The sequence below is a fragment of the Triticum urartu genome, chromosome 2 (assembly GCF_003073215.2).
Source record: "Triticum urartu cultivar G1812 chromosome 2, Tu2.1, whole genome shotgun sequence".
NCBI lineage: Eukaryota > Viridiplantae > Streptophyta > Magnoliopsida > Poales > Poaceae > Triticum > Triticum urartu.
Genome location: NC_053023.1, coordinates 226,669,860 through 226,686,900, shown reverse-complemented (window position 1 = coordinate 226,686,900; position 17,041 = coordinate 226,669,860).

The window sequence follows — 17,041 nt, the reverse complement described above, 5'->3', positions numbered from 1 at the left end:
AGTACCTTGAAGTGGTCTTTTATTTTCTTTCGCTAACGGAACTCACGAGATTTTCTACTTTAAGTTTTGTGTTGTGAAGTTGTCAAGTTTTGGGTAAAGATTTGATGGATTATGGAACAAGGAGTGGCAAGAGCCTAAGCTTGGGGATGCCCATGAAACCCCCAAGATAATCTAAGGACATCTAAAATCCAAAGCTTGGGGATGCCCCGGAAGGCATCCCCTCTTTCGTCTACTTCTATCGGTAACTTTACTTGGAGCTATATTTTTATTTACCACATGATATGTGTTTTGTTTGGAGCGTCTTGTATGATTTGAGTCTTTGCTTGTTAGTTTACCACAATCATCCTTGCTGTACACACCTTTTGAGAGAGCCATACATGATTTGGAATTTGTTAGAATACTCTATGTGCTTCGCTTATATCTTTTGAGTTGTATAATTTTGCTCTAGTACTTCACTTAAATGTTTTAGAGCACGGAGGTGGATTTGTTTTATAGAAACTATTGATCTCTCATGCTTCACTTAGATTATTTTGAGAGTCTTAATAGCATGGTAATTTGCTTAAAATCTTAATATGCTTGGTATACAAGATTAATAATAAAACTTTCTTATGAGTGTGTTGAATACTATGATAAGTTTGATACTTGATAATTGTTTTGAGATATAGAGATGGTGATATTAAAGTCATGCTAGTTGAGTAGTTCTAAATTTGAGAAATACTTGTGTTGAAGCTTGTGATTCCCGTAGCATGCACGTGTGGTGAACCGTTATGTGATTCGGAGCATGATATATTTATTGATTGTCTTCCTTATGAGTGGCGGTCGGGAACGAGCGATGGTCTTTTCCTACCAATCTATCCCCCTAGGAGCATGCGCGTAATACTTTGCTTTGATAACTTGTAGATTTTTGCAATAAGTACATGAGTTTCTTATGACTAATGTTGAGTCCATGGATTATACGCACTCTCACCCTTCCACCTTTGCTAGCCTCTCTAACACCGCGCACCTTTCGCTGGTATCATACACCCACCATACACCTTCCTCAAAACAGCCACCATACCTACATACTATGGCATTTCCATAGCCATTCCGAGATATATTGCCATGCAACTTTCCACCGTTCCGTTTATTATGACACATCCCATCATTGTCATATTGCTTAGCATGATCATGTAGTTGACATCGTATTTGTGGCAAAGCTACCATTCATAATTCTTTCATACATGTCACTCATGCATCATTGCATATCCCGGTACACCGCCGGAGGCATTCACATAGAGTCATATTTTGTTCTAAGTATCGAGTTGTAAGAAAAATAAAAGTGTGATGATCATCATTATTAGAGCATTGTCCCAGTGAGGAAAGGATGATGGAGACTATGATTCCCCCACAAGTCGGGATGAGACTCCGGATGAAAAATAAATAAAAGAAGCCAAAGAAGCCCAAATAAAAAAAGAGAAAGAAAAGAGGCCATAAAAAAGAGAAAAGGCCCAAATTAAAAAAATGAGAGTAAAAGAGAGAAGGGACAATGTTACTATCCTTTTACCACACTTGTGCTTCAAAGTAGCACCATGATCTTCATAGTAGAGAGTCTCTCATGTTATCACTTTCATATACTAGTGGGAATCTTTCATTATGGAACTTGGCTTGTATATTTCAATGATGGGCTTCCTCAAATTGCCCTAGGTCTTCATGAGCAAGCAAGTTTGATGCACACCCACTTAGTTTTTTTAGCTTTCATATACTTATAGCTCTAGTGCATCCGTTGCATGGCAATCCCTACTCACTCACATTGATATCTATTGATGGGCATCTCCATAGCCCGTTGATACGCCTAGTTGATGTGAGACTATCTTCCCCTTTTTGTCTTCTTCACAACCGCCATTCTATTCCACCTATAGTGCTATATCCATGGCTCACGCTCATGTATTGCGTGAAAATTGAAAAAGTTTTGAGAATGTCAAAAGTATGAAACAATTGCTTGGCTTGTCATCGGGGTTGTGCATGATTTAAATATTTTGTGTGGTGAAGATAGAGCATAGCCAGACTATATGATTTTGTAGGGATAACTTTCTTTAGCCATGTTATTTTGAGAAGACATAATTGCTTTGTTAGTATGCTTGAAGTATTATTATTTTTATGTCAATATGAACTTTTGTCTTGAATCTTTCGGATCTGAATATTCATACCACAATTAAGAAGAATTACATTAAAATTATGCCAAGTAGCACTCCACATCAAAAATTCTGTTTTTATCATTTACCTACTCGAGGACGAGCAGGAATTAAGCTTGGGGATGCTTGATACGTCTCCAACGTATCTATAATTTTTGATTGCTCCATGCTATATTATCTACTGTTTTGGACATTATTGGGCTTTATTTTATATTATTTTTGGGACTAACCTATTAACCGGAGGCCCATCCCAGAATTGCTGTTTTTTGCCTGTTTTAGGGTTTCGAAGAAAAGGAATATCAAACGGAGTCCAAACGGAATGAAACCTTCGGGAACGTGATTTTCTCAACGAATAAGACCAGAGAGACTTGGACCCTACGCCAAGAAAAGAAACAGGAGGCCACGAGGTAGGGGGCACGCCCAACCCCACCACGCACGCCCCCCTGTTGCTCCACCGACGTACTCCTTCCTCCTATATATACCTACGTACCCCCAAACGATCAGATACGGAGCCAAAACCCTAATTCCACCACCGTAACTTTCTGTATCCACGAGATCCTATCTTGGGGTCTGTTCCGGAGCTCCGCCGAAGGGGGCATCGATCACGGAGGGCTTCTACACCAACACCATAGCCTCTCCGATGAAGTGTGAGTAGTTTACCTCAGACCTACAGGTCCATAGTTAGTAGCTAGATGGCTTCTTCTCTCTTTTTGGATCTCAATACAATGTTCCTCCCCTCTCTTGTGGAGATCTATTCGATGTAATCTTCTTTTTGCGGTGTGTTTGTTGAGATCGATGAATTCTGGGTTTATGATCAAGTCTATCTATGAATAATATTTGAATCTTCTCTGAATTCTTTTATGCATGATTGGTTATCTTTGCAAGTCTCTTCGAATTATCAGTTTGGTTTGGCCTACTAGATTGATCTTTCTTGCAATGGGAGAAGTGCTTAGCTTTGGGTTCAATCTTGCGGTGTCCTTTGAGTCCCCGTGGCTCACAGATACTTCCAAAACCAGCTTGCAGGTGCCGTTGAACCGTGCAGATGACGCAACCAAGCTCAGGAGGAGCTCAATGAAGATCTTGTCCTTTGTGTTGTTTCGTTCTAGTTGATCAGTAGTGGAGCCCAGTTGGGGTCGATCGGGGACCTTTGTCGCATTTGGGGTTCTTCTTTTATTTTGGTTCCGTAGTCGGACCATGAGTGTATTTGGATGATGTAATGTTTTATTCATGTAATTGTGTGAAGTGGCGATTGTAAGCCAACTATGTATCTCTTTCCCTTATGATATTACATGGGTTGTGTGAAGATTACCTCACTTGCGACATATGCCTTCAATGCGATTATGCCTCTAAGTCGTGCCTCGACACGTGGGAGATATAGTCGCATCGAGGGTGTTACAGCGCCCTCCACCCTCGTGGGCCCCCTGTTGCTCCACCGACGTACTCCTTCCTCCTATATATACCTACGTACCCCCAAACGATCAGATACAGAGCCAAAACCCTAATTCCACCGCTGTAACTTTCTATATCCACGAGATCCCATCTTGGGGCCTGTCCGGAGCTCCGCCGGAGGGGGCATCGATCACGGAGGGCTTCTACATCAACACCATAGCCTCTCGATGAAGTGTGAGTAGTTTACCTCAGACCTACAGGTCCATAGTTAGTAGCTAGATGGCTTCTTCTCTCTTTTTGGATCTCAATACAATGTTCTCCCCCTCTCTTGTGGAGATCTATTCGATGTAATCTTCTTTTTGCGGTGTGTTTGTTGAGACCGATGAATTGTGGGTTTATGATCAAGTCTATCTATGAATAATATTTGAATCTTCTCTGAATTCTTTTATGTATGATTGGTTATCTTTGCAAGTCTCTTCGAATTATCTAGTTTGGTTTGCCTACTAGATTGATCTTTCTGCAATGGGAGAAGTGCTTAGCTTTGGGTTCAATCTGGCGTTGTCCTTTCCCGGTGACAGTAAGGGCAGCAAGGCACGTATAGTATTGTTGCCATTGAGGATAACAAGATGGGGTTTTCTTCATTTCATGAGTCTATCTCTACATCATGTCATCTTGCTTAAGGCATTACTCTGTTTTTAACTTAATACTCTAGATGCATGCTGGATAGCGGTCGATGAGTGGAGTAATAGTAGTAGATACAGGCAGGAGTCGGTTTACTTGTCTCGGACGTGGATGCCTATATACATGATCATACCTAGATATTCTCATAACTATGCTCAATTCTGTCAATTGCTCAACAGTAATTTGTTCACCCACCATAGAATACTTATGCTCTCGAGAGAAGCCACTAGTGAAACCTATGGCCCCGGGTCTATCTTTATCATATTAATCTCCTAATACTTAGTTATTTCCTTTGCTATTTACTTTGCCTTTATTTTACTTTGCATCTTTATCATAAAAATACCAAAAATATTATCTTATCATATCTATCAGATCTCACTCTCGTAAGTGGCCCTATAGGGATTGACAACCCCTATTTGCGTTGGTTGCGAGGATTTATTTGTTTTGTGCAGGTGCGAGGGACTCGCGCGTAGCCTCCTACTGGATTGATACCTTGGTTCTCAAAAACTGAGGGAAATACTTACGCTACTTTGCTGCATCATCCCTTCCTCTTCGGGGAAAACCAACGCAGTGCTAAAAGAGGTAGCAGCAGCCTATTCATAAGCATGGACAAAACCACACCAGGCTGAGCTCCAAAAAAATTCTCGGCATGGAACCGGAGCAGAACTATCCCCTGGAAGCTCGAGTTCTACCCCAGCAAGAACGGACCCATCCTCCGTGATTTCACACAGATAGGAAAGCGCCGGCAAAGCACACCGAGCCACCACGGCTTCCAAAATGGGTATAACAGTTGAAATAAGAGCACACATCCTGCTCACACGTAATGGAAGTCAAAAGGAAAAACTGAAAAATAACACGACCCCCGGGGCAGACCTGGAACAACGAGATTATCAGTACATCAACAGCCATGACAACATGCATAGACAAACAAATATACCTGAACCCACAAGTAATGCACACGCAATGGAAAAGGAGAGCAAACCTTCAGGAGCAGTAGCAGGCCACAGATTCAGAAACAAAGCAGTTTTCCCAACCTGCAAAACAAACATAGAAAAAACCATTAGAACACAACAAGTCACGGAGCACATCTATACTCCATCAAAGGTAGTAAACAAGTATAGAGCAACATGATGACACATCTACACTCCATCAAAGGTAGTAAACACGACAGCATTCTTCTTTTAACCAAAGGAAACAACATCACTCAGGATGCCAAAACACCATCCACTATATATATATATCAGCTTTTATCGCTGAGCAATCTAACCGTAGACATGAAAGAAGCGAAGGACCATCAATTAAGCTCACACACCGTGTTTTTTCAGGCAAAGTAACAGACAGAAGAAGTATAAACCTTCAGGGTCACTGCAGAGGCAGCAAGCAAGCAAAACGGACTAAGAACAACACTTTCTCAGACCTAATCTTTCGGGCTATCCCTAAGCAGCGCATCTCTTGATAATCTAGAAAAAGAGACAAAGAGGCAAAAGAGCAGCATATTACCAGAACGACGAAGCCGAACCAGAACAACAACGAGCAAACGAACACGGACGAACAGCCACAAACCTGAGAACAAAGCAAAACACAATTTGTACTCATATTAGTCGCCGACGAACAACACGAAGCATGCACAGATAACGGAACGCAAAAATGCCAAAGCAGAGCACATGATAGCAGGCAACCATCCTATCAAGCAGCACCCAAGCATTTCAACAAACACCTCAAAGGCATATGCCCACACAGAGGCAGAAGAGGCGAGCACTAACCTGGACAACAAGAATGGAATGACGCACGCTTGCACGCAAGAGCCAACGGGAAAAACCGGCAGCAAACTGCGCACCAATGAAGCAAACACAAACAAAGCTGGTCAGTAATCAAGAAAAAGGAGCGGCAGAAAGGAACAAGGAAAGGATAAGAGGATGAACCTCAAGCAACACCACCCATGGAGCAACGGGCGTCCATGGCGACAACCGCAGTGCAAGCTGTTTGAACTGGACGAACCTAGGCGAACAGGAGAAGACGCGGCGGTGTGGAAGCATGGACAAAAGCGAGCGGACGAAGCGAGCATGGAGAAAATGAGGGACAGAACAAGCGGGAAAGGGAAAACTGGAGACAAAATACCCCCCGGCCACAGCGATGGCACGGGCAACCCTCACAGAGACTCATGGGAACCCACCACACATGCATTGACACGCGGCCTGGCTTTCGGGCCCAGGGGTCCCAGAGCCCACCGTCATAGACTGCAATGAACTCACAGAGGGCACCCACCAGACTAGGCACCACCAATGCACACACTGGTCACGCATGCCCACGCGGCAGCGCACACACGTCCATCGCCCCCCCTCGCCCACGCGTGGGGCACACTAACAAGCCACCAGCGAGCGTACAAACGAACACATGCACAGGAATACACGAACGAGCAACAGAACGGTGGCCCCGTCCCAGCGCCCGCCCCACAGTCAGCGGCACGCGGCAGAGCACACGAGCGCCCGAGCAAATCCTGTCCAACCACCAATCTGGGCAGAGCAAGCACCCACCCTGCCCAGGCGCGGACAAATGGACGACGGGTCAAAGCAAACGCAGGCAAACACTCTAGCCCACTGGCGCGCGAGGCCAGCGAACGCGGGACCCAAGCAGCAGCCAGCAGCGCCGGCATGGAAGACGGTAATGGACGACATGGGGATAAAAGAAGCGGCAGTACAGCCCGGAAACGACGTGGCATGACACTGCCGTTCGCCCACGAGACAAGCGAGGCGAGACCGCTCGCCCACTCTCCATGCGCCGCTCGCCCATCCACTATCGACATGACCAAATCATGAGGTCAGCCATGGCAATCCAGACAAAACGAACAACGCGCACACGGGAAAGACATACCAAGAAGCCGACGCGCGGGACCATGCGGCAGGCAGGCCCACCTACAACCGCACCACCAGTGAGCGAGAGGGAAAACAAGGGGCAGCACAAAACCCGCGCCCACGCAGCAACCACGACGCGCGCTTCGCGTGCACGCGGCGCGACAGGAGCGGCTGCCCCGAGCACCGAAGAAACCAACACCCAGCCAATTCGACCCAGCGCCAGGCCCATGCGTCATCCCTGGCCAGGATCTACCGCACGGTTAAAACTACAGTGGTCAATTTCAGCGAAGATCCGACGGACAGGACACAAAAAAGACTCCATTGACCATGATCTAACGACCATCGAAGGAAGCGGTCTGGGGAGCCCTGTCCATGCGAGTTGCCCAGCCTCATTATTTTTTTAAATGTCATGTTGCCAATATGCTTAATTGGCATTGCATGAGGCTGGATAATACTATCTATAATACCCTCACTACAGGAAGAAAACTAGAAATACTACGGTGAAGGATTCAATACAAGTTGGGAGATCTCCTCCTGCCTCCAGCCCCCCTCATCCAATCCTAACCTAGTTGTCACAACCCTCTCCCCTATCACCTATAGGCCCTTTCCTGTCGTCGCTTCAGGTCGTTGTCGACCAAGGCCATGCAACAACCAAGGACGGCGATGGCGAGGAAACCTCTCCTGACTCCATTTTCCGTTGCCTTTGGTCTCAAGATGGTGTCCCGGTCGTTCCTCCAGTTACTGGTGGTAGTCATGGCTTCGGCCTCCTATGGTGGCACCCTAATTTGACCGACGATCGCAACTCATCCATCCACCTTATCCTCTAGGCCGTCACCGGACGGATCGAGGTTCTACCTGCCGATGGATCTGGTTTTCCAACACCTTCTTGGACGTTTATTGTTCGATGCCCTCTCGCCCCTCCCACTCGGTTGTCTCGGTCCAGATCCGGTCGACCCATTGCTGGATTGTGTATCCTACTCTGCACCCCACTCATTTATCACCTCGGCATCTTGCTCTCTGACACCGGAGATGGTCATTGTTCGTTCAGGACATGCACATTGCTCTCCCCAGTCCCTGTTGTCTACCACCTCCTTTGTCGCATTGATCCCTCCCTGTTGGGTCTCCCCTCTTATGCTCGAGTTGGTGGTGGCCGGTTAGGTTTTGTAGGGTGCTTGCTGTGTGGAGTCTCTATGGTTGCCTTCTCATGACTGACGCATTGCTTGTGCACGATCTTCTTCAGACGCTACTCAAAGAATTACAAGTTGAAGCACCTCCAACAACAAAATTGCTTGAGAAACGTATCTACCCCATAGAAATACATACCTACGACCTCCATATGGAGGTAGAAACACTTAACACAAAATCTCACAAAAACAAGATGGTTTGCGGACAACACTATAATAAATTTTGCAGCTAGAGGTGAATTAGTTGGCTAGTCCCATGGGATAAAGCATGCCGCCACTTGCATCCCTACCCATATCTCCTCTCTCTCCATATCTTCACCCTTCCCCTCCCCTTCATGCACAATGCAACAACTGCCCTAGAACTCCCCTCCCCCTTTCAACATTTGAAATAGATCTAGACATGTCATACTACACGTGCGTCAGTGAGGACATGGTCATGATGTTGCTTGATAACCCACAAGTATAGGGGTTCGCAACCGTTTTCGAGGGTAGAGTATTCAACCCAAATTTATTGATTCGACGCAAGGGGAGCCAAAGAATATTCACAAGTATTAGCAGCTAAGTTGTCAATTCAACCGCACCTGGAAACTTAATATCTGCAGCAAAGTGTTTAGTAGGAAAGTAATATGATAGTAGTGGTAACGATAGCAAAAGTAACGGTAGCAAAAGTAATGTTTTTGGTATTTTGTAGTGATGATAACAATAGCAACGGAAAAGTAAATAAGCGAAGAACAATATATGGAAAGCTCGTAGGCAATGGATCAGTGATGGAGAATTATGTCGGATGTGGTTCATCATGTAACATTCATAACATAGGGTGATACAGAACTAGCTCCAATTCATCAATGTAATGTAGGCATGTATTCCGAACATAGTCATACGTGCTTATGAAAAAGAACTTGCATGGCATCTTTTGTCCTACCCTCCTGTGGCAGCAGGGTCCTAATGGAAACTAAGGGATATTTAGGCCTCCTTTTAATAGAGTACTAGACCAAAGCATTAACACATAGTGAATACATGAACTCCTCAAACTACGGTCATCACCGGGAATGGTCCCGATTATTGTCACTTCGGGGTTGCCGGATCATAACACATAGTAGGTGACTATAGACTTGCAAGATAGGATCAAGAACTCACATATATTCATGAAAACATAATAGGTTCAGATCTGAAATCATGGCACTCGGGCCCTAGTGACAAGCATTAAGCATAGCAAAGTCATAGAAACATCAATCTCAGAACATAGTGGACACTACGGATCAAACCCTAACAAAACTAACTCGATTATATGATAAATCTCATCCAACTCATCACCGTCCAGCAAGCCTACGATGGTATTACTCACGCACAGCGGTGAGCATCATGAAATTGGTGATGGAGGATGGTTGATGATGACGACGGTGACGGATTCCCCTCTCCGAAGCCCCGAACGGACTCCAGATCAGCCCTCCCGAGAGAGTTTAGGGCTTGGCGGCGGCTCCGTATTGTAAAACACGATGAATCTTTTTTCTCTGATTTTTTTCTCCCCGAACACGAATATAGGGAGTTGGAGTTGAGGTCGGTGGAGCTCCAGGGGGCCCACGAGGCAGGGGGCGCGCCCCCACCCTCATGGCTAGGGTGTGGGCCCCCTGGCCTTGATTCTTTGCCAGTATTTTTTATTATTTCCAAAAATAATCTCTGTGGAGTTTCAAGTCATTCCGAGAACTTTTTTTTCTGCACATAAATAACATGATGGCAATTATGCTGAAAACAGCGTCAGTCCGGGTTAGTTCCATTCAAATCATGCAAATTAGAGTCCAAAACAAGGGCAAAAGTGTTTGGAAAAGTAGATACGACGGAGACGTATCAACTCCCCCAAGCTTAAACCTTTGCTTGTCCTCAAGCAATTCAGTTGATAAACTGAAAGTGATAAAGAAAAACTTTTGCAAACTCTGTTTTCTCTTGTTGTTGTAAATATGTAAAGCCAACATTTAAGTTTTCAGCAAAGATTATGAACTAACCATATTCCCAATAACATTTAGGTCTCAACTTTACTCATATCAATGGCATAATCAACTAGCGAGCGATAATAATAAATCTCAGATGACAACACTTTCTCAAAACAATCATGATATGATATAACAAGATGGTATCTCGCTAGCCCTTTCCGAGACCGCAAAACATAAATGCAGAGCACCTTTAAAGATCAAGGACTGACTAGACATTGTAATTCATGGTAAAAGAGATCCAGTCAAGTCATACTCAATGTAAACTAACAGTAATGAATGCAAATGACAGTGGTGCTCTCCAACTGGTGCTTTTTAATAAGAGGGTGATGACTCAACATAAAAGTAAATAGATAGGCCCTTCGCAGAGGGAAGCAGGGATTTGTGGAGGTGCCAGAGCTCGATTTTGAAATAGATATGAATAATATTTTGAGTGGCATACTATCATTGTCAACATAACAACCAAGAGATGGCGATATCTTCCATGCTACACACATTATAGGCGGTTCCCAAACAGAATGGTAAGGTTTATACTCCCCCTCCACCAACAAGCATCAATCCATGGCTTGCTCGAAACAATGAGTTCCTCCAACTAACAACAGTCCCGAGGGAGTTTTGTTTGCAGTTATTTTGATTTGATTTGCATAAAGCATGGGACTGGGCATCCCGGTGACCAGCCATCTTCTCGTGAGTGAGGAGCGAAGTCCACTCCTCTTGAGAATAACCCGCCTAACATGGAAGATACAGACAACCCTAGTTGATACATGGGCTATTCGAGCATACAAAACAGAATGTTTATTTGAAGGTTTAGAGATTGGCACATACAAATTTACTTGGAACGACAGGTAGATACCGTATATAGGTAGGTGTCGGTGTCAAAACCGGCGGATCTCGGGTGGGGGGTCCCGAACTGTGCGTCTAAGGCGGATGGTAACAGGAGGCAGGGGACACGATGTTTACCTAGGTTCGGGCCCTCTCGATGGAGGTAAAACCCTACGTCCTGCTTGATTGATCTTGATGATATGAGTATTACAAGAGTTGATCTACCACGAGATCGTAGAGGCTAAACCCTAGAAGCTAGCCTATGGTATGATTGTCTGTTGTTCTACGGACTAAACCCTCCGGTTTATATAGACACTGGAGGGGGCTAGGGTTACACAGAGTCGGTTACAAGGGAGGAGATCTACATATCCGTATTGCCAAACTTGCCTTCCACGCCAAGGAAAGTCCCATCCGGACATGGGATGAAGTCTTCAATCTTGTATCTTCATAGTCCAACAGTCCGACCAAAGGATATAGTCCGGTTGTCCAGAGACCCCCCTAATCCAGGACTCCCTCAGTAGCCCCTGAACCAGACTTCAATGACGATGAGTCCGGCGCGCAGTTTTGTCTTCGGCATTGCAAGGCGGGTTCCTCCTCCGAATACTCCATAGAAGATTTTGAACACAAGGATAGTGTCCGGCTCTGCAAAACAAGTTCCACATACCACCGTAGAGAGAATAATATTTCCACCAATCTAATCTGCTGACACGTTTGACAGCATGACATCATGCCACGGCCCTGTCATTATCCGAACCATTTTTTCTCAACCAGCTACTGCACACATCGCGAGGTGGTTTTCTTGGCACGTCTTGTCGAAGCAGAGATCGTGTCCCCTTATCACGGGATTCTCATCAATACGGACGTGGGTAACCCAACCGTGTCATCAATTACGACGCTTGGGGAATAAGCGATTTTATCAGGCATGTGGGGAGGCGCGTCGCCTCTTCCACCCATTTTACCCACGCCTTTTACCTCCTTGCTTATCCATTCTTACGCACTCAAGCTCCAGCGCCCAAGTTCGCGTCTTTCTTCTCAAACCACTCCAAACATGTCCGGAGCAGGAGGCAAGTGGATGGTCTCCTCCGTCACGGAGGAGCACATCGCAAAGTTACGGGAAGCCGGATATCTGGCCGCGGATATCGGGCACCGGCTGCCAGATGCGGGGCAGATCATCCCTATGCCCGAACCCCATGAGAGGGTTATTTTTCTTACCCACTTCGTCCGCGGACTGGGATTTCCCCTCCACCCATTTGTCCGCGGGCTCATGTTTTACTACAGGCTGGATTTTCATGATCTGGCCCCCAATTTCATCCTCAACATCTCAGCGTTTATCGTCCTGTGCGAGGCCTTCCTCTGCATCAGGCCCCACTTCGGCCTATGGCTGAAAACCTTCAATGTTAAACCGAAGGTAGTGGTCGGCCAGCAAGCAGAGTGCGGAGGCGCCATGGTGGGCAAAATGCCTAACGTCACCTGGCTCGAGGGCTCCTATGTGGAGACCATAAAGGGGTGGCAATCGGGGTGGTTCTACATCACCGAGCCGCGCGACACCAACTGGGTGGCGGCCCCCAAATTTCGATCCGGAATCCCCACGCGGCTCACCTCCTGGAAAGAGAAGGGCCTATCTTGGGGTTCTCCGGTAGAGCTGACTGGACTCCAAACCTGCATCAGGAACATGATGAGTAAGAAAATCAAGCTCGTCAACGTGGTCCAGGTCATGCTCTTCCGCCGGATCCTCCCGTGTCAATGACAGGCATTAAATTTGTGGGAGTTCGACCCGGCCAAGCACCAGACGCTGCGAGAGCTCTTTGACACGACGCACAAGGACGTCTGGAAGGTGTTGTTCAAGGGCGCCGAGGTACCTCCTCCCCTTACCGAGGACCGCGGACTCAGCGCAAAGCGCAATGCCAATCCGGTAAGTTTTCATATCTCACGGGATATTTATTTGCCCCAGTTTAATCATATGCGGGATCTAAGCTTCCACGCCATTAACAGGACTGGGTAAAGACAGTGGAGCAGCTTGATTGCCCAGCCCCCCTACCTGAAGATCCCGCAGATGCTCTCCTAACGGAGATGCTGGCTCCGGCACCTTACGAGGTGCCGACGAAGAAGACCAAGAAGAAGGCCCCGGGGACCCGAAAGGGTCTTCGGCGCAAGGTTATATCGGACTCATCGTCCGATGACTCCGACGCGCACTCCTCCCACGAAAACAAGGAGGATGAGGAGGAAAGTTCTCCCCCCCAGCCGAGGGAGACAAGAAAAGGAAGGCCGACCCAACCGGGGAGTCCGAAGGGTCCAAGAAGGGAAGGACCCTCCTTCCGGACTGCTCCACGACGGCCGCCTACAGCGGCGACGAGTGGTTACCCAGGGAGAAGCCCCTGGCGAAGTCGTAAGTATCCGGACACCATAGTAATTCATGGTATGTTTTATTGCATTGTTTCTCATTACGCCGCATATGATTATGTAGTCTGTCCCGAGCTCATCTCGACATAGATTCGTCGGACGGTTCATTGGACTCGTCGGATATGAATAGTGATTCACTTCCGACCGCCTCCACCCCTTGCCCTACGGACAACGTCGAGGTGTTGTCCCAAAAGGCACCAAGCTGAGGGGAGGTAGTCCTGGGGGCGCCTCGAGGCAACCTTTCGGACCCTAGGCGCAAAGGGAGCAAGACTCCCACGGGCTCCAAATTTGGCCCCCAGCCGAATACTGCCCCGGAACCTTCGGTGGTTCCGGACTCCGACAGGTGATCCCCCGTTAAGGGGGGCAAGCCGCCCGTGCCGGTGTCCTCTGTCCATCCAGAGGCACCGGATAACTTGCTGGAAGCGCTTCGCGACGCTTCCATCGACGAAGAGCACCACACTATCATGAGTGCGGTGATCGAGAAAGTTCAGTCCGCCAAAAACGGACTGACCGAAGCTTGCGCCAGCCTCCTAACAGGCTTTAAGGTAAGCAATCAAAATATAAGAAAATATTACCGCATAGACAGTAGCCCCTGATGCTCTGTTCGGCATTCGCGAAGAAAGGCCGAATAGAGGATCAAATGATGACTCGGGAGTCTAATCAGAATATGTCTATGTGTATGTGCAGGCTTCAATGCTAGCCGCTGCCGCACATACTGCGGAGGTCTCTGCACTGAAGCAGGACCTGGAGCGGTCCGAGGACGAGCTCGGCCTTACCAAGAGGTAGCTCGAGGAGAGCAAAGGTAAGCAATACCTTGTCTATATATTTAAAAAGAAGTTCGGGTATAAAGTAATAGGATCATCATGAATTTGCCAGGGGCCATGACCGAAGTGGCGACCCTGAAGAAGACGCTGTCCGAGGCCGAAGACAAAGCGGCCAGGGAGCGCATTGAGCAGGAAAAGCAAGATGCCCGGGTAGGCGAGGTGCAACAAGAGCTCGAGGCTCTTGCCAAAAAATACGAGTCCTTGGAGCTTGACTCTAAGAGCGAGAGTCCGAGCTTGCGAAGGCGCTCGAAAGCGCCCGGAGCGCCAAGGCTGAAGCCCACAAGGCCCTCCAGGAGATTGATGCGGTGAAGAAGATAGCAGCGGGTAAGGCATTCATTATGCAAAGCAAGCATGTGAATGAGACTTTCCTTTTACTTACCCGAGTTCGGAGCTCTCCAGGAGCGTTCGCAGATCTTCCCCGCAGTGTACTGGATGCCGCGGAGTTTTAACGAGCTGAGGAGGGGAGCTCGACGGAAAAGTTGTTCTGGTCTCAGTATACCGGGACCGAATACCCAATGCCCTTGAGCGACCGGCTGAAGCAATTGGTCGAGCTTCACAAGGCGGCTGAACAGGTCATGAAGGGTCTGATAGTCCGGATGTGGCTTGGCGAGCCCCTGTCCGGCAGCTACTTCGATCTAGTGAGGCGGCTTGTGGATGCCTACCCACGGCTTGAAGTCATAAAGCGGTCCGTCTGCATCGAGGGTGCGCGCAGGGCTTTTGCCCGGGCAAAGGTGCACTGGGCGAAGCTGGACGTCGTGAAGCTGGTGAAGGAGGGGCCGCCGGAGGGCAAGGAGCATCGCTGCCCCGAAATGTATTATGAAAGTGTCATGAAGGGTTCCCGCCTTGTGGCGGATGAATGTGCCAGAGACGTAATTTTTGAATGAACATGCTCATGTGATCCTGTAATGTGAAACGAGTTCATTTGCGCTATGCAACACTTTTTCTTAATTTAAAATATTACCTTCTGTGCGGCCGTTTATAAAATCTGAGAGTTGGCCAGCCGTCGGCTTCTGCCCCCATGTAACTAGTACTGGGGTGTTCGGGATAAACCTGAGCACTCTTTATCCCAATTTTGGGTCCTTCGAGGGAGGTGTTCAGCACAACGAACCAGGCAATCGGACTATAATGCTTTATCACTCTCACTTAGCCATAGAAGTCTACAATTTTAAATTTTGGCAAAGCCCCTAGTATTCGGAAGGACGAATATGGGGCGCTATACATGCCTAAGTCGGGCAAGGCCGACTCCTCGCCCGAAGCAGAAAAAGTCTTTAAGGACTTGAGACCTCTCAAACAGCGACTAGCTCTCGCCTTATCATGACAGTCTGTTTTCGGCTTTCTCTACTGAGGTGCTCGTCTGGAAGAACCGGGATACAATCACAGTAGTTCTCCCAGCGCTACCTTAGCCGATATAGCGGAACGTAAGGTACCAAAGCATGGGAGCCGGGCAAACCCAACTATTGACCCAAGACATGATTCAGAGCTGATGCATATAATGCTATAAGTTCGGGGTGCCGCACTGTCGAAAGTGTTCGGACTTCTCACACCGTATTATGGGGTAAATGAAAGCCCCTGGCGTACTGACCGTACCAGAATGTACGGGTGCAAGTTGTTGTAAATGAACATATAAGAAAAAGGGGATGAATAATGCAATAATAAACTAATGCTATGCATTGTTATTTAAATAATACGTCGAAGCGTACTGATACAAGTAGTGCAATAAGCAGAAAATAGGACTATTTGACATGTCCTATCCAAGGGCAAGCTGCGTATGGATAGTAAAAAGCGGGTATGTCGATTATTATTAGAGACCACCTGGGGGTTCCTTTGTACATCTTAGTTTCTTGCCTCCTTGATTGTTCCTTCTCGTAATGTGTCCGGTAATCGTACTGCCGGAAAGGGCTTCCAGAGAGTTAGGTCCTGAAAGAGAAAAAATGATAAAGGTATACAGCCCCTGGGCGGTTAAGCCGCATTGCGGGACGTGCCTTGATCGTGCCCCCGCCTATGCCCATGGTATTTTCAGTGCGTAATTATGTACGCACGGCTCTGATTTCGTCGCTTGACTGGGACTGGGATGGGGGCCAAATTGCTAGGCGAGCTCTGAACGTGCCAGGCGATCCTGTTGCAGTTTACTCCGGACTCGCTTGACAGTGTCCGGGGGCTGTATCGCCGAATTGGTGGTTTGCCTTAAAAGGCTGCTTTGTGCTTTTGCTGCGAGGGCCGCAGTGTGCTGTTCCATGCGGAGCGAGCGTTCTGTGTTTCCATTGACTGTTATGACCCCCTAGGTCCTGGCATTTTGAGCTTGAGGTATGCGTAATGCGACACCGCATTGAATTTTGCAAATGCGGTTCGCCCAAGCAGTGCGTGATAGCCACTACAGAACGAGACGATATCGAAGATTAACTCCTCGCTTCGGAAGTTGTCCGGAGTTCCAAAGACCACTTCCAGTGTGATTGAGCCCGTGCAATGGGCCTCTACACCTGGAATGACGCCCTTAAAGGTGGTTTTGGTGGATTTGATTCTCGAGGGATCTATACCCATTTTGCGCATTGTATCCTGATAGAGCAGGTTCAGGCTGCTGCCGCCGTCCATAAGGACTCGAGTGAGGTGAAATCCGTCGATGATGGGGTCTAGTACCAGTGCGGAGGATCCGCCATGACGGATACTAGTGGGGTGGTCCCTGCGATCAAAGGTGATCGGACAAGCGGACCATGGGTTGAACTTTGGGGTGACGGG